The 22,309-nt window shown below is 39.9% G+C and overlaps 1 protein-coding gene across 2 annotated transcripts in view; it reads left to right on the forward strand.

Annotated features, from left to right (window-relative positions):
* Positions 1–22,309, forward strand: part of PRRX1 (paired related homeobox 1) — a 424,833-nt gene that overhangs the window by 152,691 nt on the left and 249,833 nt on the right. The window lies entirely within an intron of this gene.

The raw sequence follows: 22,309 nt of genomic DNA on the forward strand, positions 1-22,309 counted from the left end.
AATGTACATTAGCAATCAGACGCTGCTCTATCGGTTCACTTACAACAGACTAAAAGGCGCCATTAAGAAACTTTGCCCTGATTATCCTAGTGAGCCAAAGCCACTTAATACCCTGCAAATGCTTATCACCATGCCCAACAGCTCCCATATGGTAACACAACTGTATACACAGCTTCAAGACGATATTGATGACAATACACATAAGGCCTTAACGCGATGGAACAATACGCTTAATATGTCCCTCACAGTGGAAGAAAGGGCTATCTGTTGCAACATAACCGGTATGTTAACACTGAATGGCAATTTACGTATTCTTCATTAATAAATACCTGCATCAAACCTATCATACTCCAGCTCAGCTACACAAATATGGTCTTCGTTCAGATGCCAGATGCCAAAGGTGTGGTGTAGATACTGCCGACTTTATTCACCTTGCATGGGACTGCCATTCCATTAGAGCGTACTGGACTGAGATTACACAACTTCTGAGTGCTATGTTGGAAGTCTCTATTGATTGGTCAATTCAAGAGTGTCTGCTGGGTTTAGTCAACAATGTGAGATCCACTAAACGTAAATTTTGTATCATAGCGCCACTTTTAGCTAAACATAGGATATCGTTACGTTGGGGCAGCAGGGACATTCTACGGGGCAAGCTATGGATTAAGGACATGGCTTATTGTAAAGATACCCTTAAAACATATGAGGAAGAGTTGCCAGCAGGATCCAAACCCAGAGATTATTGGATTCATTTGGTTACTATCAACAAGCACACCCAACTGTATAGCTGTGATTTGATATATAAGATGTAAATGTATGGTTGTTGTTACAACAGATGCTCGGAAATGTATGTCCATCTTGGATTTTGGTAAACATGTATTGTGATTTTATGGTTGATTAATTCTAATGTCTTTTTAAAGTTGTTTATGTATACTTTTATGGTTTCTGCATGAAATCGAAATAAAGTTTTTGAACCGAACCGTATGTCCATCTTATTTAAATGGAAGCCTGTAAGTTTCTTTGTTTTTGTGCATTGTATGATTTTGACAAAACTTATAAATAAAATAAAAACAAAAACAAAAAAATGTATTGTCATTCTGAATGGTAGACAATTTTACCCTGTTGTCAAATCCTGTAACCATTGCTATATGTCAACAAATGTGTTGATCTTTATTTCATACAGAACCACAGGTCCCTAAAATATCCTTGGCTCAAATGCTCACCATTGATGATAAACTTCCACTCCAATAATAATCATACTCTGCGGGCCTATTTCTCCTTTAGTCAGCATTTGTAAGGTGTGCTATGCTTTTCTCCAGTGACCTTGAATCAATTGGGCGGTGAGCGAAAAAATAATAGACTTAAAAGACCTTCTGCCAATCCATGTGTACAAGCTTTTCATAATCTTTCAATACCCCTCTGTCTGCACGTAAAAGCATATCAGGAGACTGACTATTCTTCTCAGTCAACCTATTCTAGCAGGGGATACACTCAACTTCATTTCCTTGGTAGGCTGGGTTCCCAGACCAACCAAAGACACACTCCCTAATCTTGTGTAAAACTCAATGTAGTTGTGAGAAGCAAGCCCGTTGGCCAACATAGCACCTTAGCTTGCAAAGTGGTGAAAGGTAATTTCCCTTCACACATCCAGTTTAATAAAGTGCGTTAACTGTGACCACATGGAGTGTCCTAACCAAATGCAAAAAACACTCTTGAAAATTCAGCACACCTTGCATTCAGTGTGTATGGAAATAGAAGAACTGTGAATCACGTCTGAACCACATAAATATTCTTTCACTCCTAATCTCAGTAATGAATCAATGCACATGCATTTGTTGTGTGCTTACATTTATTTTTTATGTAAACTTTCATGAGCATTGGTTTACATTCTACTCTTTATTCCAGTATTTCATTCATCTATTTATATTTATTACTTATACATATTTGCTGTTTTTCTTTCAAACCTGAAATATTAGTGATGAAATCTATATTATACATACCAACGAGACATGTGATCGTTGTGCACAGCAAACGTAATAAGTTTATTAGTGTCGCTCCAATTTAGAGGGTATATTTGCAGAGTGGAACAACAGTCTAAAGTACATTTCTTAGGATGTCTTCATTGAACTCCCTTAATATTATAAACAAAGACGATTCTCCTCAGTGGTGCTATATAAGCAAATAAATGGCTTCTTATTTTTTTAACTACCTAACCATTATACTAACCTTCGAATTAAGGGACAGATGTAGGTAATTCCCATTTACCGATTCCTAAATGCAGAATTTTACCGATTCGGTATTTAAGAATCGGTAAATGGGATGTAGCTAATTATGCGGTAAATTTTACAGAATCGGTAGGATTCGGTAATTAAGAATCGGTATTTACCGATTCAGTAATTCCCATTCATTCCTATGGGCCTAGAGCCCCATAGGAATGAATCAGAATTACCGAATCGGTTAATCCCGATTCGGTAAAATGGGGAAAATAGGGGAAAGTGAAGGACTAGGAAGGAGATGAGTTCGAGGAAAGGAACGTATTAAGAGGTAACCAGTGTAGGAGATTTTTAATCTTTTGATGCAGAGTAGAAGATGTAATAGTATGTATTCTATGCTTATCACATGCAAAATTTCATCATGTGAGCAAAGACAAGGTAAAAAAATCTTTTCAGCAAGAAATATAATGGGTTCTCTAAATCTGCTTGAGCGAATTTCTACTCCAATAAAATAGTAAGCGGTCAAAATTACGCAAAACACTTTTTAAGGTGGTGAAGGAATGATCTGACTCCTGCAATCTGCCTTCCTCTCCTCCTCTCTCTCATTCTCAATGTGAGGAGATGACCCTGTTTTTTATACAGTTTTTTTTTTTAAATATTCACTCCCAATTGGCTAGTGACTACCTACAGACATTATAATTGAACGATACCGAGGTAAAATTTGCCACTCAGAATCTCTCTCTTGTTGCTGGCCACGACTTTCAATCACCTACTTAATACGTGGTCCCCTATGGAACCAATCTTTTCATTTTATTCTCTAGTCCATTACGTCTGGTTCCTCTCTAGGTCCTCCACCTCCCTACATGCTCTGCCAGCTGGAGTCCGCTTACTATCAATGATCATGGATCTTTTTAATGCATCTCTGAATGGAGGGGTGTCCTCTAGAAGTGGAAACATGCGATGAGCCTTTCTTTTTCTGAAAAAAGCTAATTTGGACTTAGTTAATCTCTCTAACGTCCACCCTATTCCTATGCTGCCTATTTTTTACAAGATCTTGGAGATACATTTCAACGGCCAGTTAACTTATTTTGTGTAAACTCAGAATTCTCTTCATCCTTCTCGGTCTGGCTTTAGGGCTGGACATTTGATGACATCACCCTTCTGGGGATAACTGAGTTGCTAATGCAGCTATTGGATAACGGAGAAACAGGTGTGCTCATCTTAGATCTTAGTGTTGCCTTTAACACTCTGTTTCAAACTATTTTATTGGACAGACTGATGGCACTTGGTCTTGATGGCGTGGCCCTGGAGTGGTTTCCATCTATTCCTAAAGATCGGTCCTTTCAGGATTTTTCTTCTACTGCCCGGTCCAAATCACTTCCTCTTTCTTCTTGAGTTCCACAGGGCTCTGTGTTGAGCGCAATGGTATTTAACATTTATATCCGCACTTTAACTGATGTGTGTAAAGAGCAGTGGGTCGTCTCTTTTTTCTTATGCTGATGAAACCTAGATCATCTTTACCTTGTCATCTGCTCAGTAATGAGCCTTCTGACCTCAAGCCTTGAGCCAGATTTACTCCAGGATGTAGAACAGCCTACTCAAGATTAATTTGAATAAAACCAAGGTTGTGAGTCTGGACGAGAACTCCGCTTTTTGGGGCCCATATCATTAGCCTGCTTCTTTAGGTGTCCTACCCACGCCATCAGACGAGGTTAAGAACGTGGGCTTACTTGTGGATGAATCGTTATCCATGACACATATTGCAATGTCATACTTTTTGATATTTCTTTACAAGTATCATTGGCAGTAAACCACAATATAAAGGTCTTCCCTTCCTTATGTTAAGCAAGGACCTGTAGGCCAGGCCTTTTTATTAGCTTAAGCTGCCTCAGTGGATTATTGTTTTTCCAAAACTGAAAAATGTCATACATGAAATACATGGAAAAAGGGCTTTTGTTAAGTGGCACTTTTCTATTGTCCTGTCAAATTGCCATTCACATTTGCTTCCATCCACAGCATGGAGAAATGGGTCAACCCACTCTACTAATCGATTTCCTTCACTTTCAGGGACTGCACAAAGTTTGTGCATGTTGCTCACTTCCACCTTAAAAGTAGCTGCTTTCTCAGTGACAAAGCCATTTTAATGTGTGCTTTTAGATATATTTTTTTATAATAACTTTAAATATCAGTTATTTATTGTACACGTTGAGTGCCAAGTTAATCATACATCAATTAATAACATAGGGCAGTCAGCCTCTAAAGACCCCATACCTTTACTATAGATTGGTCTAGAGGAGGTCATATTGGCAATCGATAAAATGAAATGTGGTAAGGCCCTGGGATCTGATGGGGTTCTGGCAGTTGAATACAAAGAACACGCGATGCTATGGGCACCAATATTAGCACAGGTGTGCAACGCAGCCGCTAAAGGCTGCATTCCTAGTACATGGACGGAGAGTATCTTCGTCCCAATATTCAAAAAGTGCCATAGGGGTACGTGAGATGCTACCGCCCCATATCCCTACTGGACTCCTTTGTAAAGAGCATGGGGCAAACAGTACTTGGGAGACTGGAAGCATGGGCCACTGATAATAACATATTGACAGACTCCCAATATGATTTCAGGGGGGAGATCGGACGGTAGAACAGTGCATTAACTTAAATGTACTTATTGGCAAGTACACATTGGCCGAGAAATAACAAATCCATCTATATTTTACAGACCTAAGCTCCACTTTCGATTGTTTAAACCATGCCAAATTATGGGCAACAATGACCAATATGGGTGCCCCAGATGATACTGTATCATTCCTGTCACAACTATATGCAAGATTGACAGCAAGAGTAAGGTATGGGAGGGAAGGAGAGTGCACCCCCAGTTTTAAGGTGTCTATGGGCATTAGACAAGGCAGTGCCCTTGTACTCTTCCTTTTCTCATTGTATATCAATGGGATAGAGAAAACTCTCCAAGAACTGAACACTGACGCCCTGAAAGTAGGCCTTCGTCCAAACCCTTTGCTCCTGCATGCAGAACTGCAAAAGGTTTACAACAGCTGATTGAAGCTTTTGTTTCATACATCGAGCAAAGAGACCTAAAAATAAAGTTGACCAAGACGTTTGTGACGGTGTGTGGATGGGGCAGGGCCAAGAAAGAGATTAATTATTTGAGAGAACATAAGTTGGCTACAATCCAATGTTTCTCCTATCAAGGCATTTTGTTTTCCCATAACATTAATTGGGGCCCACATACCGACCAGACAAGACTGAAACTCATCCGAACTGTGGAGGCTGTTTTTAGATTTTCTAATAAGATAGCAGCAGACCCATATGTGAAATGCTCAAATTATGAAGTAGTAAATGCATATCAGTAGCAAATTATGGTTCTGTAGTGTGAGGCAACGCCAATGTACTCACAATACAAACCTTTTTTTCTGCTGTATGTTGGCTGTACCAAGGTCTACTTCTGTGTATCTTTTAGACAAGGAATTGGATGCACCATGTGTTGTCTTAAGACAAGTTAGAGCTTTACGTTCCTGTATAACATTTGGTGCAAGGAGGGAACAAAGTTTACCAGGGATATATTCAAGGACTGTTTAGCATGGAACACTTTCATAAAATTCCATGGTTAGCATATATGGGTAGGCTACTTAAAGATGTTGATAAAAATCTATCAGTGATAAAACCTGTAGGAATATTGCAATATGGCAAAAATGAAATAAAAAAAGATTTATCTGGAGAAACAAAGTCAAGAAAGAGCCAGCAGAGAAGAGAAAAAATCTAGTGGGTTGGGATATGTGACTAGTATAACCTTATCTGGGCTACCTGAATACCTAGTCAAAATTACAAATATGCAAGACAGGCTCTATTTGACTAGGCTACGTCTGGGCACAATTCACAAACTGGTGGCATTCCCCAAACATGAAAAATGGCAGAAAATAATTTACAGATGTCCATGCAATTGGAGAACTACCCCGTCCACGATGCACTTTATGCTGTTTTGCAGGTTTTATTGAGATATTAGGCCAACATTTTTAAGATCAATTTTTATAACTAAGAAACTTTTCTTTTATAAGGATGCCATGGATTTTTTATGTGCTATTGATAATTAAATAGTGTGTCGAGCTGTTGCAGATTATATTACTTGGGCTGTGAAAAGAAGGAAATCCATTGTATGCTTGGACAACCTGATTTATGAAGAAGATTGAAAGATGATTTTAGGATGATAGGATTTTTAAACTTTGAGATAGTAAAAGGATTTTTAATGATGGATATTTAATAATTAATTAATTGAACACGTTTTTGAATTATAATGTATGGAACTATATTTAATATTTTATTCCATGAAGCCTGGATTGATAAAAAAAATTCAGAATAAAGTTATTTTGAATTGAGTGCAAAGCTAGATGGTGACTTATCTTCCATTCCATTGTTTTTATATTTGGTTTTATAAAGTGTTTGGCTGACATTGTAAGATTGTAGGTGCCTGCAATTTGTGCGCTGGGTTGGATTGCGACTTTGCATTACTCTGCATCAAGGGGGCGTTCCATAAGTGGTACATTGTCATTCCATTGCTACCACCTATGGTTTGTGATGCAAAGCCCTATCTACTAACAATAGTGGTCAAGGTTTTGCGACACAAATTGACACAACTTGAAAGCAGACGTCAAAAGGAAAAATATTTCCATTTCTCCCTACTTTTCTGACTCTGCGTGTGTTCTTTACTGTACAGTACACATAGGAAGTAGAAAGAGTTTTGAAAGTTGTCTTGGCATGGTATTTGAAACTAGAAGAGAACCTTTTTAGTACAAAACCTATGCTAAACTCACACACACACACTTGTACTATGGTGCAACGTCTGTGCATGGGGCTCATCCGCAAAATTCTGCATCAGTGCTAAGAAGAGGTGCATAGCTGCCAAGGTTTCAGATTGCTATGTGTGACATTTTAATAATTTCAGTGGAATTATGAGTGACATTTCAACGAATATGAATGACACTTCCTTGCGAGCAAAAATCAAGCAATTAGACATATAGGGAAACATATAATTATCAGAAATTACACCCATTTAAGCAACAAGAAACTCTAAGAAGTAATTGAAGTAAACTGCACTAACGGGGGTGGGGGGTGCAAAAAGTGATGGCAAGCTGCTCTGCCAATCAATGCACCAGTGCTGAGTGGTGGCCTGAGTAAAAGCATCCATGAAAACTAAAAGTAAGCCAAACATAAGCAAATGCTCGGTTTACGATATGTGTGGAGAGAAGAGCCATTGTGGAAATCAACATATTCAGGTCTATATCTGCAACTTCGCCGCCTATTATACCATCCCTAATACAAACAAAGTTTTCCGCCAAACAAAATGATAGTCAGCAAACTCGCCACAAGCAACACAGGTGGAAACAATCATTTTAAACATGCGGCAGAGTTAATCTAGAAACATATGACTGCAAGCTCAGCCAAGGAATTTAAGAAATACGTGAATCTCTGCAGTTACACTGTGCTCATTCACCATGTTTACTACGTGAAAATGAGACTAAGCACAATGCAAAGGAAAAGTGATAATCACAACAATTGTAGAAAGCCCAAAATACAAAGTTTGCTGCCTAAATTAACAATAAATGATGACCTTAAACCTGATGATGCATAACACTCACAATCTCAATTCAAAATATAAACGATGAAAAGACGTTGGTAGTGCGTCAGACACAAATGTTTAAATGCACCCTTTCGCTAAAAACAAAACAAAAAAGAACTAAGAAAAATGAAACAATGCCCAATGCATAATTATTCACCATTTGCTGTTGTATAAAGATGACTCCTGCTTAAGCACTTAATACAACTCGATTTTTCCAGGAGGCCTCTGATGTTTCGTAATATGTAACTGCTATTTCAAATAATCAGGGACATTACCAGGCGGGACAGAATAAGAATGAATGATGGTCGAATACAATAAATTATTTCCCAAATATGACATGCTCGAAGGCACGAAAATCAGGAACTAGACCCCAGCATGACCGTTGGCGTTGTTTGTAGTCTGCCCCCAGAGCCTCCAACAAATGAGAGGATGAATCATAATGTTCATGAACCGGCGAGGGGCAGTTAAGTGTGCCCCCCTGCGCCAACATGCGAAGGTCTGGACAGGTGAATGTTGCGAGTTTGGGTGGGCCGAGATGCATGAGGGGACTCCAAAATGAAAACTAAAACCCGCCTTCTAACTCATAGTCAACTTGTCCAACGGAAGTATGCCAGAGACGGGCAAGCTAAGAAAATAAAACCGTGCGCCCGCCTCCTAGGAGGCCAACTATCCTGCATGCAGTAATCATAAGGGAAGCGCACCTTGAAAAAACAATGACCATAAGCTGCAAAAGACAACTTGGAAGTGCTGTTGATTATTGTTTCATCAGGCTTCGCTGCGCTCCAGTTCACCATCTATTTAAGTTCCTGACACTGTCAGACACAGGCACGCTTTCTATAACACAGTGAGCTCGCTGTTGCAGCTCCTTGTTATAGCATGCCTGGGGGTGGTCGGGGGTCCCTAATTATGCGTGACTAATGCATTTAGTGCAGTGATGCAGACACCAGCACTGAAATGCCTTGGCGTCACGCCTGATCCGTGATACTTGGCAGGGCTGTGAGGAGAGTGCCTTATCTCTGAAGATATGGTGCTCTCCTGCTCTCTCTGTCATGCAGCGCAGCATTTTTGGCTGCTTCACTGTCTTGTGTACTTTTGTAAATATGGGCAATAATTTGCAGTCATATTGGTTGTATTTTATGAGTGTTTGTTGGATTCACAAACATTTCAGCCTTGCCAGTGCATGATGTAAACATGTTAAGACCGGTGTTGGTGTATAACACATATGAAAATATTCTGCCTATTGTAACCCTGTGTATGCACCTCCTGCACATTGCATACTCATGTTCAGGGTTAAAACACTTGTGGAGTTTAATGTATTCATTTTAAAAAACCTCTATATTGAAGAATGACTTTCTGCTGAATCTCTCACTTCTAACGTTCTGTCTGAAACATTTCTACTGTTTGAAATAGTAACCCACCTTTGCTACAGTGCTTGTGCAGTATTTATGCTGGGGCGTCATTATATTGTATTTCCCCGACTACTCACAAGACACAGCTCTAGGAATGCTTACTGGTCTGGGCTTATATCAGACGGGAAAAAACCTTTACAATGAGGTTTTTACCACGTTGTGGCTTTATCACGCATTTTTAAGCACACATGCTTTTACAACATGTATGTTTTTACAACAGATGACGTAACTATGCCTATAAGGTAAGCTGAGGGGTGTTGGGGGTCTCCTCCCCCAAATACATTATTTTTAACTGAATAAACCATGTGTGGTAATGGCATTGTTGTACAAACATACTTGTTGTAAAAAATGCGTAGTTAAGGCTTGCAGCCTATTACCCTGCGTTGTTCCGTCGTACAACCATATCAGACCTTTGCAATTATAATATGGATTGTATACTATATACTCATACATTTCTTTTATATGCATGCACTGACGCATGTTTCTCCGTTTCTGAATTGATACATAAAGTACATATGCATTAATTTCAAAGGCTTACAGGCTTTTGTCTATTTTAAACCTCAAAAAGGCTCTCTGAAAAGGCTCTGAAAAATGTGCTTTCACACAACTTAACAAGAATCAGTTCCTATTAAATGATAATGTTATCAATGTAAGTGACGTTTCATTACATACCTTTACTAAATTGCTTTCTCTCCATTAGAAAATTAACAAATAACATTCAATATAAGACGTTTTAAGCTTTCTAGTTAAGTACAACATCCTGTTCAAACTAGAAATTTGGAGTGAAAAGGTTGAGTTTGTGCAATGTCCCATGTGAACAGTAATATTTGATGGACTGTCAACAGAGGCCTGTAACGTGATTAAAGCGCATTTGTTAACTTGACATGTGATATTAATTTTGGTATGCTATTCACATTTACTATAAATGACTATATTGGCAATTACATGTTTCCTCAAAGTTATGGCTTGAGATCGAATTATTATTAAAAGGGTCCTGAAAGCTGGAAATGCAATATGTCTTTGGTCGCTAACAAGCTCACATAAAACGATCAAGAACGACATTTGTGTGATAATTACGGGGGGTTAAAAAATGTTTTCGTTCCCTCGCCTCTCTCTGAAAATTTAGTATAACATTTGTCGAGGTCATGCCTTCAGATTTGCCTTAGAGGTTGCCTGAAAACGTGAACTAACACTGTTACCATTTATTATGTGGCAGATTTTGACCGTAAATTTATGTGCATGGCGTCATATGTTGGCATTAATTTACGAACTCAAAGGAGGAGTGGGAAGAATGCCTTTCTGCCTCCCAAATTGCAATTGCTATTGCATGTAGTGTTTAAATATTTAAGTAAACTTTGTAATGAATACCGGATGGCAGCTTGGCAAGATGTTGTTCCATAAGGTCACCAAAATGGTTATTGCTCCACAACGTAATATGCATTTTTCCTATAGTCAACATTTTTCTAAAGTTCCATGGGTTGAACAAAACTTAGAAACATCTTGATCAAATGGGACTTTAAGGGCCTCATTTCTGGAATTTTGACGTAGGGCAGCTTAGCAAGTCAGCTAAGCCACTGGGCTTAAATTTACACATTCATGTCGTACATATGTATTACTTAGGCAACTTGGCTTTGCTTTTGCTTTTTGTGCCCGTTTGTTTGATAAATATTTTGGTTGCAATGTTTTTGGTTAAACTGATGGGATCACAATTATAAATGTAAATTCATACAAAATTATGTCTGTCGCAATGACACATTGTATTTTTTGTACGTAGTTTTATATAGCACAAACTTGACACAAAGGCATCAGGTATCAGAGCGCTTTACATGAGAACCAGTTTCGTTACAGACGGACACATTAATTTTTGTTAGGCATGGAGAGATTAAGTGATTTGCCCAGAATCACAGGATATTGAGCATCGTTGCTGGAAGTCAAACCCGGTTGCCAAGATTTGAGGTTGACAGCCCTAGCCGTTAGGCTACAACCTCTCCTCCTTTGAATAACTTATGAGCGAACGGAGACTTTGAAAGTATGTCAGTGTTTGTTTTTAAGGGTGATAGGAGGTCCCGGGGAACGCCACACTGGGGCTTCTAGTTCTTTGTTAGGGGGGCTCTCAGACTACCCCAGCCCCAGGGACTGCCACCCCCGGGGCTTAAAAAAATTAATGGCGGGGGGCTCACGGCCCCCCGTGGCCCCAGGGGCCACCACCCCCGGGGGCTTTATTTTTTATGAATATACCCTCCACACACCCCAGGGAATGCCAGCTACCAGGGGCACTAAATATTCAAATTGGGGGGTCTGTGATGGACCCCCATCCCCGGGGACCACCCCCCGGGGCTTTGTAAAATGCGAGGAGAGGGGTCGCGTGGCCCCCTTCTGGATCCTTGTCGAGGCCCTGGGGACCACCACCCCTAAGGGCTGGCTCCTTCAGTGTCCCGGGGTGCCCACTGCCGGAACACCACCGTTTGCAATGACAGGGCGGGAGCCTCGCAGCTCCGACCCTGCCATAGCAAACTGCTTTGCTATTTGGATGAGAGAGCAGGAAACCTGCTCTCCCTTCCAAATAGCAAAGCAAATAAATTTTTCACATGGGGAGCAGCATGTTAGCTGCTCCCCATGTGGAAAAGCAATGCCGCCTCACACAGGACACAGGGAGCCGGCTGGGACCGTGGATGGGATTGGGGACCCCTCACGGTCCCCAATGGAGTGGGCCAGCCCCGGGGGATGGGGTCCCCGGGGCTATTAGTGGCCCAGGAGGGGGGCCACGTGGCCCCCTCCCTAAAATGTAAATTTATATTAAAAAAAGGCCGGGCCTGGGGGATGGGGTAGCCGGGGCCATAAGTGGCCACAGGAGGGGGGCAAGGCAACCCCCCTCCCCAAAAAATATTTAAAAAAAGGCCCATGCACCATGGGATGGGGTCCCCGGGGCAGATTAAGGCCTCGGGAGGGGGGCACCTGGCCCCTTCCCAATGTTTTCATTTTTTTTAAAATTGAGGCAGGCCCTGGGGGATGGGGTCCCCAGGGCCAAAAAATTAGAAAAAGATTGGGGGCTACACAGCCCCCTTCTTTAATTACTATTTTTAAACAGATCGCGGCCGGAAGCCACGCCCCCTCATTGCACCACTCTGCAAACGCACCCCCTGGAGCGTTTGCAGAGGAGGAACACATTCCCCTTGAATACTGGGGGACCCTGGGGGCCAACTAGCCCACAAGGAACCTCCAGTATGCGCCAGGGGGCTGCATTACAGAGAGAAGTCTCTATGCAACGCAGCTCCGTGGCGCTTACTGGAGGTTCCTGGTGGGCTAGTTGGACCCTAGGGGACCTCAGGATTCAAGGGGACTTAATCCCCCAACTTAAAACGCACCACAGGGCGCGTTTGCACAGTGGTGAAGGAAGGAGGCGGGGCCTGAGGTGAGATGTGTGCAAACACGCCCTGTGGCGGGTTTCAAGTTGGGGAATTAATTCCTCTTCAATCCTGAGGTGCCCTGGGGGCCAAATAGCCCACCAGGTACATCCAGTAAGCGCCACGGAGCTGCGTTGCAGAGAGGTGTAAAAAGGGTTGTGGCCTCTGAACACCTCTCTGCAATGCAGCTCCCTGGCGCATACTGGAGGTACCTGCTGGGCTAGTTGGCCCCCAGGGGACCTCAAGATTGAAGAGGAATTAATTCCTCATTTTAAAACACGCCACAGGGCGTGTTTGCACACATGTCACCTCAGGCCCCGCCCCCTTCCTTTACCATTGTGCAAACGTGCCCTGTGGTGCGTTTTAAGTTGAGGAGTTAATTCCTCTTCAAACTTGAGGGTCCCTGGGGGCCAACTACCCCAAAAGGTACATCCAGTATGCGCCAGGGAGCTGCGTTGCAGAGAGGTGTTCTGAGGCCATGCCCCTTTTTACACCTCTCTGCATTGCAGCTCCTTGGCGCTTACTGGAGGTACCTGGTGGGCTAGTTGGACCCCAGGGGACCTCAGGACTCAAGGGGACTTAATCCCCCAACTTAAAACGCGCCACAGGGTGTTTTTGCAGTGGTGAAGGCAGGGGGCGGGACCTGAGATGATATGTGTGCAAACACGCCCTCTGGTGCATTTTAAGTTGGGGAATTAATGTCTCTTCAATCCAGGGGTGCCCTGGGACCAACTAGCCCAGCAGGTACCTCCAGTAAGCGCCACGGAGCTGCGTTGGAGAGAGGTGTAAAAAGGGGAGTGGCCTATTAGATGTAATTTGAGATGTCGTCAGTGATGTCATCAGTGATGTCACTGACCATGTCATGAATGATGTAATATGTGAGAACATCAGCAGTGGATTGCGGGCGCGAGAGTTATATTTAGTACAACTAACTATAACGAGGGAATTTCAATGGTTTTGTACAAGTGAAATGTCCAACTAACTATAACACCTCTGAAACCTGTGGTTTTTTTCAGTGAATTTCTGAGGTTTTTTAAACGCTAATTCCTAAGTATAACATGTCTGAAACCTATGTTTTTTTCAGTGAATTTCAAAGGTTTTTTAAATGCTAATTCCTAACTATAACATGTCTGAAACCTATGGTTTTTTCAGTGAATTTTAAAGGTTTTGTAAGTGACAATTTTTAAATATATTTATTCTTATTTTTATTTTTTTATACTGATTTACAAATTCTTTTTTAACTATTTATTTTTAGATATTTTATTTTTTAAATTACATTACATTGTGTGGGTGGCCCCCCTTCCTTTTAATTTTTTTGGGCCCTGGACCCCATCCCCTAGAGCCTGACCCGCAACTATAAATGTATTCATTTTTTTTATAGGAACGGGATTCCTATGGAAGGAAATACAAGTTACTTGGAAGTATGCTTAGAACTACTTTTCAGGGTCAGTGCTGGGCTAAAAGATGCAGCACTGGTTGCTCTCCTGATAACAGGTGAGTAAATTGGAATTTGTAGTTCGGATGATTTTAGGTGAATATTTTAAAGTTCCAAAACCCCACACTTAAAAGAATTTGCAAGGGAAACCAGCCAATGTTAGCCTATGAAAGGAAATTCACTTAGCAGGTAAATAGTGTTATTGTTACCTTTTCTTACTCAGTGGTGGATCCTGGATCCAGCACTGCTGCATCTCCTCTAAACAGTTGAAAGAATCCAAATTACCAAAGACGCGCGGAAGCCCACTTCTCTTTTTTTTTTATATCGCTAGAATGAGCGGATCATACGTGCATCCCGAGATTTTACTAAAATATAAAAATAAAAACAAATTAGTGGCCCTGAAGAGACCTAGAGGAACAGGGTGTGTCTACCCTACCCCTTTTCACGTTTTAAACACACATTTCACAGGCTTCTTCAGCCTCCGTTGTACCGAGACATAAAATGGCTGCCAACAGTTTCTAGTTTTGAATGTTGACAACCACTTGACAGCCAATTAGCATTCAGCGCATGTTCGGAAGGGTGCGCTTATGGTACGAGGAGAATAAGCGGAGTATCCATATTCAATTTTTTTATGGGAAGGGGGCTGCGTGGCCCCCCTCCCGTGGCCGATTCCGGGCACCGGGGTCCCCAGCCCCCAGGGAATGGCTAATTATATAATATTATTTTATGGAGGAGGGTTGCATAGCCCCTTCATGAAGCCACTACAAGGCCCCGGGGACCCCATTCCCCCGGAACGGACTTTTTATTTTATTTATTTTGGCCGTCACCGTTAGGGACCGTAGGAGGGTCTCCAATTCCCCCACTGTCCCACCGGCTCCCCACCTCCTGCGGGAGCCGGTGGTCTATTGACATCCGAACTCCATCTGTGTATGTACCCCCTAGGAGTTGCCTTCACTTTGCAGATGCATTTATGTGGTAGCGCATGCGTGTTAATGTTACGCATGCGCTCAATACGTCCCACCGTCTGGCTATGTACCCCTAACGTATTTCATTTTATTTGCGCATGCTCAATTACAACATGCCCAATCACAGCTCTCACACTCAGTGACATCATGATCAACCAATCATCCTTCTGCAAAGCATTTATAACCTGCCAACCTTCTTGAACAATTCCTATTGCGCTGTCACAGCAATTGATAGTGTTCGTATCCACTTCTTCGTAGGTGAGCACTTTTTTTAAGAGTAATTAAATTAATTAATCTGAACAATTTTTAAATATCGTGTAAATGCAAATTTTTGTTCGATTTGACAATGTTTTTAAGCACACTTTTCTGCTTTTTTATATCGTTAAAGTTGACTTCGTAACTGTTGTTTCTGTGCAAATCAAGTAATCCTACCATGTTTCTTTAATTTGCCAAGCGCCACGTGGCCGTTCCTGCAGAAGTGTGCTACATGCTGTTCAACTTAATGCAATTTAGTTTTTCTCGTGTAAGTAGTGCGTCATGTGCTCCATGCATTGAAAAAGTAATGTTTTCGGCAATAGTGTATTTTGGCATGGTTTCCAGCTTATACCTCAAACATCTTGCCTTGGTAGGCGATGTTTCTGGGCAAATCACTTAATCCTGCCGCCTTTAAGTTTTTTAAGTAGTGCGCCACATGCTACTTCCTCCCCATGCACTTCTCATGTAATCGATTGGCCAATGTTGTATTTTAGCACACTCTCCATGTTTTTTTTAATAACCTTAAACTTTATTTCTTATCCTTTTTTCTGCGCAAATCACTTAATAAAGCTATGTTTCTTTAATTTGTCAAGCGCCACGTGGCCGTTCCCACAGAAGTGTGCTACATGCTGTTCAACTTAATGCAATTTAGTTTTTCTCGTGTGAGTAGTGCGTCACGTGCCCCATGCATTGCAAAAGTAATGTTTTCGGCAATAGTGTATTTTAGCACGGTTTCCAGCTCTAATATCTCAAATATCTTGCCTTGGTACGCGATGTTTCTGGGCAAATCACTTAATCCTGCTGCCTTTAATTTTTTTAAGTAGTGCCCTCATGCTTCTTCCTCCCAATGCATTGCACATGTAATCTATTGGCCAATATTGTATTTTAGCACGCTCTCCAAGTTTTTCAATAACCTTAAACTTGATTTGTCCCCTGTTCTATCTCATTATACAGATGTCTCATTCAATGGGACGTACTGATTGCCACAAGCTGTTTATTCCTGCCCATGCACTATACCAGGTGGTGGTCAACAACTCGACACACCAGATCCACTGATTGCTCTCCATATGTTATCAGCCGAAAATTGCAACAGACCTAATGGAGTTATCAGGTTTGACTTCAACATTTCATGATAGAAAGCATTCTGAGATAAGCATTTGCGAATATCATATGTTTGCAGACAGATACCTGTGCTGTTGTCATATTTTAGTAGAATTAGTGGGCATTCTGATATCGACAAAACGAGAAAAAAAAGCAAGTCCTCCCGATTTTATTGGCCAAATATGTCATTTAAAATTGAACAATGTATGAGTTATAATTTTTCTTGCTTCTATAAATATTTTTATAAAATATAAATCTCCAATGTGATAGTCTTATAGACGTTTGTTTCTGAAACCCATATGTTTCTCATTTAAATATTGGTTATACGTTTTCAACCTGCACTTCAGATACAAAGTGAAAAAGTTGTTTTGAATTTTTTTATTTGAAGATGTTTCTTTCAATTTTTCTTGATGTTTATTTCTCAATTTCTAGATCATGGAAGTCCAAAAAGGGTTCTGTTAGATCAAGGCCAAGAGTTTGTGAATAAAGTGAGTGACCAATCTCGGCCTAACATTTGTATAATGCAATGCTATTTCCTATTTTACTTGCAAAAGATAACCTCTGATGATTGCTTTTCATCCCCAATCCTATTGAGAACAATTGTTTTTATGTACATTAAAATTAACCTTGAACATATGTACAACATATACATTTGTAACTCTTTTTTCTGTTTGCAGAATACATAAGTCAACAATAAATTGCCGAGATTGAAGAAAGTATATCCTCCTGTTCCAGCTTATAACACCGATGTCTCAAATATGGCATAAACTAGTTGTGTGAAGCCAGAAAGATTCACAAATTTTTAACAGATAACGTTAAGCTAAATACTCTCAATATGACTAGTCGACGAAGTTAAAAATTAACGGATATAAGTACTTGAGGTGTTTTTGGTGGCAGATAATCTCCAATTCACACTTGTACAGATGGGTCTGATACAGGATTAATCTCTGTATAACTAATGGATAATTAGGTATTAAGATGGTATACAGAGTTCCCAACCTTCTTACTTTTTCTCTTAAAGGGTTCAAAATTGGGGACGAATATTAGGCTGTGCAGTAGAGGTTGACGGTGTTCCTCCACTGGTACTTGGGCCTTCTCATGAAGCAGGAGGAGCCTCTCTCAATCTTCTTAACTCTTTCCTTGCAAAGTTGACGGGATTCTTAGTCTGCAAGTGCTTCCGCATACTTGCAGTTCCACACCAGTACTCTTTATTGGGGGTCTCCTCTTGAAAGCAGTCTTACATATGCGGCAAGAAACTTTTCTTGCATTCACCTTTTTTAAGACTTGAGGAAATTAATTTCTAAACATTCAATACGGTGTCACTATTAAAAATATGCAGAAAAATGGTCCCTTTAATTGTCATAACGCACACAGCCAGATAAGAATGAACACTGCAACTGAAGTACATTACACAAAGGTAGTACAAATGAAATTACATGATTGGGTATTAGGATGCCATACAGAACTCACATATAAAGTAGTTTCCCAGCCTTCTTACATTTTGTCTTGAAGGCTTGATGAGCTCTTTACAAGAGAATTTGAAAGAAAGAAAGTAGGAGATGAAGAACAGAGGTAGGAGGTTATATCTCAAAGTGCAAAAATGGATAAAACGGGTGGACCAAAGTCTGCATGTACAATGGCCAGTGGAAGCGTTTTGAACGCGAGTACATCCAAGGTCAAGTGAAGAGATTTGATTGATAAGGCATAGCAAAGGAGGTGGCAACAACAGGGAGGACGGCCCATGGGTGGTGGAGGCTGGGTTTGTAAATCTGCTCCAGTTATAACTTTCTCTCTCTCTCACAGTTTTAATATCGTTTTCTCTCTCTTTCTCTCTCTCACCTTGTTTCTCTTTCTTTTTTAAAGTTATGGACGCTGCTGTCCACTCTAACGTGTAGAACCAAAGCTGAGTTGAAGTTATGAACTCTACTGTTCGCAGTGTTTACACAAAGTAAGCAGAGCAGCCTAGATATACAATGCCTCCAATTAAATGTATTAGAAATAAAAGAGCTTATTTACAAACCCCTTGCACCACTTTTGCGTCACTTTCAACATGAGAAAAGTAACACAAAATTGGCACAGGAGTTCTGCCCTGCATAATGACTTGATCTTTCACCTAATTCTGTCTCTTCTTTGAATCATTTTAAAGACCTGTTCATCTGTAATATAAATATGACGCAGTAGGCACTTCTGTACAGACACCGTTTGAATGCAAGCCTATAAGATAAGTGACATCTATCAGGCACACTGCACACATTAAAAAAACTGTAAATATCGTCAAGTGTTACTTTGACTTGTAATGTTTGACCTCATTTAGTCACATCAATCTAATTTTAAACACTAATTTTCTTTTTTGTTTTGCAGATTAACTACAGTACTTCTATTGGAGTCCATATTATATGTTGTTTATTATATTGTTTTGTTAAAGTTATAGTTCTAGTTATTTAGTGTATTTTTATCATTTTGTTATATTTCCAGTTATTTATTGTTTTAATAAAAGTAAAATAATAAAGTACATAAGTCTTTTTTTTGGGGGGGTAGCAGTCCTCAATAGAAATGATATTTATAATTTAAAGTATAATTCTGAGGCTAACTCCTTTACCAGATCTTTACCAGAGTCTATACCTACCACGACCGGCTCCTGCAGTGTCCCGGGGTACCTACCCCCCGGTATACTGCTGTTTGCTTTGACAGTGCAGGACTCTCACGACTCCCACCCTCCCATAGCAAACTTATTTTGCATTTTGAAAGACAGAGCAGTGAAATCTATTCTCACTTTCAAATTAGCATCTACCCATGCAAAAAAGCAATGCTGGTCCCCGAAGAACGCAAAAGTTCATCACACAATCTTACTAAATAAAACAGCAAGTGTGTTCGACTTCTCAATATACAACCTTATCCTACGTAATGGTATTTTCAATCACGTTCTGATAACCAATAAGAATCATGCTTTTAAAAAACAGAAACATGCACTGTAGTTTTCTGCGTAGAATGTTGTTAAACAACAAATCATTTATTTTCTGTTTTAATTTCACTTTTCCCCCAAACTCCCTTTTACTATTCTAACATATGCCAAAGGCAGAAATGCAACTAGTCCAATCAATTTTGTCCACAGATTGAGAAAGCTAGGAAACATGTGAATGAATCTGTTTCTACTTTTCCTACGAGACTATAGAATAGTGTCCATATACCACAACAATCTGCGTTTCATTATGCATAGCATCTATAGAAGAGATAGTGACTGTACATTTTACAGATTAAGGGAACAGAGTCTGGCTCATAAACTTTAGAATCTGCATCGGTACTTACTTATAAGTACTAAAATCTCTCAATAAACACAAGGGCTCTTTTTAGGGCCACTCAACATTTATACACATAAGCTTGATATATATCTCAAAAATACATGGTTCGTTTTTTTCAGAGGCGAAATGCGCGGATACTACGTGCATCTCGCGACTTTTTTTGTAAAAAAAAAGTTCTTACTTTTTTTGCCCTACGGGTCCTTATGAGACCCCAGAGCAGGCGTAGGGTAGGGGGTCAGGGTGTGTCTACCCTGCCCCTGTTCATGTTTTGCTCACATATTTCACTGACTTGCTCAGCCTCGCTTCTACGGAGGCATAAAATGGCTGCCAAGAGTTCCTGGTTTTAAATGTTTACAACCAAATGACAGCCGATTAGAATTCAGCGCGTGATCGGGACGGTGCGCTTATGCTACGATGCCAATCCTCGCACAATCCGGGGATCCACTGCGCCCATAGATATATCCGTGACTTTAACCGTAATTTTCTCAGAAACTAATGAACAGATTGACACCATATAAGCAAAAGGCACAAGTTGGAACTGAGGACTACCTCTCTGCCTAATTTGGTGTAATTCCGTTCGGGCTGTAGCCGTGTCCAAAGGTCCTATGGAAAATTGCATGGGGAAAACACGTTTTGGGACCCCCCTTTTTCTCAGCCCCCACTTCACCATTTGCCCACAAACTTCCAGGGAAGGAGCGGAACTGAGCTAGCCAAAAGTTTGTAACATTTCAAGAAGATTCATCAATCGACGCCAAAGTTATTCCAAATAGAATGTTGCGGTTGTCCTATCGATAATAGGTCCTAACTATAACTACCTACTGGCAACCGCCAGTAGGTAATATATATATATATATCAGAAGATTCGAAGTTGTAGGTAATATATATATATCAGAAGATTCGAAGTAATATATATATATATATATATATATATATATATATATATATATATATATATATATATATATATAATATATATATATATATTCACTGAAAAAACCATAGGTTTCACACCAGTTATAGTTAGGAATTAGCATTTAAAAAACCTATTAAATTCACTGAAAAAACCATAGGTTTCACACCAGTTATAGTTAGCTGGAAATTTTACTGATATAAAACCATTGAAATTCCCACGTTATAGTTAGTCGGACTCACTATAACTTGCGCGTGCAATGCACTGCTGATGACATCACATATTACATCACTCATGACATGGTCAGTGACATCACTCATGACATCACTGATGACACCATCCAGTGAATATGTGCCTTTCTGAAAAAGTAAATATTAGTGAGTAATGTTTAAATATTTAAATATATATATTAGTGTTTTACTTTGTGTATAAGTGGCTACATGTGTTGGTAAGTAGCTACATGCGTATGTATATGGGTTATTAGATGTTTCTCTTAGTATCAGTATGAGTGTCTATATGGTTTGGTGGGGGTATTACTTAGCACATAGATGCATGAGTGACTGACTCTCTGTTTCTATGTTTTGAAGACAGCATATGTACAGGACTGTATGGGTGGATGAGTGTCTATATGTGTTTGTTAGTGAGTGAATGACTGTCTCACTAGTGTCTTTATCAGTAACTACATATGTTTTAATCTAGTATATATGAATATTGATGTATATAAGTGAGTATATGTGAGAGTAAGAGATTGTAAGAGTTCCTGTTTAAATAAGTATGTGTTTCTATAAGTGATTGTTTAAGAGAATAAATATGTGTAATTTTAAATAGAAGTAAGGTGGAAGTGTGTGTATAACTCTATATTCAAATAAATGGATGTCCAATAGTTTATCTGCACGTGTGAATATGTGTGTGAGTAACTTTTGGATGAATGTCGGTGTGTAACAGGATGTATAGGTGTATCACTTCATATGATGAGTGAGTATATGTATGAGTGACTATATAAAACTATTGGTGAATGAGTGGATGTGTATATAGATAGTGGAATTACTGAATTGCTTGTTGTAACTGATATAGGTATCTCCATTTTTTTAAAAATTTCAGTTTCTATTTTTGAATATGTGTCTCAAGGGTTACATTATAGTGAAAGGAGGTCTGTCACTATGTCACAAGGATGGTGTCATGAGTGATGTCACTGACCATGTCATGAGTGATGTAATATGTGATGTCATCAGCAGTGCATTGCACGCGCAAGTTATAGTGAGTCCGACTAACTATAACGTGGGAATTTCAATGGTTTTATATCAGTAAAATTTCCAGCTAACTATAACTGGTGTGAAACCTATGGTTTTTTCAGTGAATTTAATAGGTTTTTTAAATGCTAATTCCTAACTATAACTGGTGTGAAACCTATGGTTTTTTCAGTGAATTTCATAGGTTTTTTAAATGCTAATTCCTAACTATAACTGGTGTGAAACCTTTGGTTTTTTCAGTGAATTTCATAGGTTTTTTTAATGCTAATTCCTAACTTTTTATATAGACTCATACCTATGTGTTTTTTAGTGAATTGCTAAAGTATGTTTTTGTAAAAATGAACACTATAATGTATATTGAGATAATATTTTTAATTTAAAATATTTTTTTTTATATTTCGCTTTCGGTGCGCGCACCGGTGCGCGTACCGTCAGCGCA

The sequence above is a fragment of the Lissotriton vulgaris genome, chromosome 1_1 (genome assembly GCF_964263255.1).
Source record: "Lissotriton vulgaris chromosome 1_1, aLisVul1.2, whole genome shotgun sequence".
In the NCBI taxonomy this organism is placed as follows: domain Eukaryota; kingdom Metazoa; phylum Chordata; class Amphibia; order Caudata; family Salamandridae; genus Lissotriton; species Lissotriton vulgaris.